Source organism: Anguilla rostrata, chromosome 2 (genome assembly GCF_018555375.3).
Source record: "Anguilla rostrata isolate EN2019 chromosome 2, ASM1855537v3, whole genome shotgun sequence".
NCBI lineage: Eukaryota > Metazoa > Chordata > Actinopteri > Anguilliformes > Anguillidae > Anguilla > Anguilla rostrata.
Window position 1 is genome coordinate 62,270,518 of NC_057934.1, and position 820 is coordinate 62,271,337.

General features: G+C 44.0%; 1 protein-coding gene across 3 annotated transcripts in view; it reads right to left on the minus strand.

Moving 5' to 3' along the window:
* Positions 1-618: 618 nt before the first annotated feature.
* LOC135248765 (nucleus accumbens-associated protein 1-like) overlaps positions 619-820 on the minus strand; it is a 14,139-nt gene continuing 13,937 nt past the window's right edge. For all 3 annotated transcript variants that reach the window (XM_064323678.1, XM_064323676.1, XM_064323677.1), the window contains exon 6: positions 619-820. This exon is cut by the window's right edge and continues 1,970 nt beyond it. The gene's annotated coding sequence lies outside the window, so the exon portion shown is untranslated.

Here is an 820-nt window from a genome sequence, read left to right on the forward strand (position 1 = left end):
GTCTCATCCCCCTCCCCAAAGCCCAATTTATAAACGTCCTCACAAGAAACATTTACACTCACATGATCCGAGGAGGGGAAAAAATAATAATAATTGGTCACTTACAATCCAGCCATTTTCAAAAAAATCCTTGTCCGTACCCCAGAAAAATCCCCTCTCTCTTTCAGGATAAAAGTCATCTGAAAGTACACTGTTTTTTTTTGTTTTCGGGTTTTTAAGGTCATTTTTTCCCCTCCCAAAATGTAGGAGGGGAACAGGGGGGACTTTCTGAGCTTCAGTGGATGTCTCATCACCCAAATAAAGGTCAGGTACCACGCGATAACGCAAAAGCAGAGGAAATGTGACAGGGGTGTTCTGCTCTCCTTTACATGACACAAGACATCCAAGCTAATGTTACACTAATGTTCTCTCGCAAGCAAAATTACTGTACAAGATTAGATATGGAATTTAACTCTGTACAATGCAAGTCAAAGGGTGTCAAAGAAACGGACACCTTTAACCCTGTACTGCCAATAACTCTGACTAAACTGAGGCTTCCTCTATTACCATCTACAGTGACTCTTTAGGATCTCCCCATGATTCAAGACGCATCTCACAATCGAGAAACACCACTGCCTAGATTTACCCAGTACCTCAATTTCAAAGGGAACTGTTGTCCAGAGCAGGTTGACTCGAGTCATTGAGCAAGGTCTAGCGTGGCCTTCTTTTGTAGTTCAAGGCATTTCCAGAGCCAGCCAGCCCAAAGGATCTCTTACAATGGCACCGGGTGAGCTGACGCAATGTCACTTCCATTCAGGCTGAAAGGGCAGGTCTCTCAGGG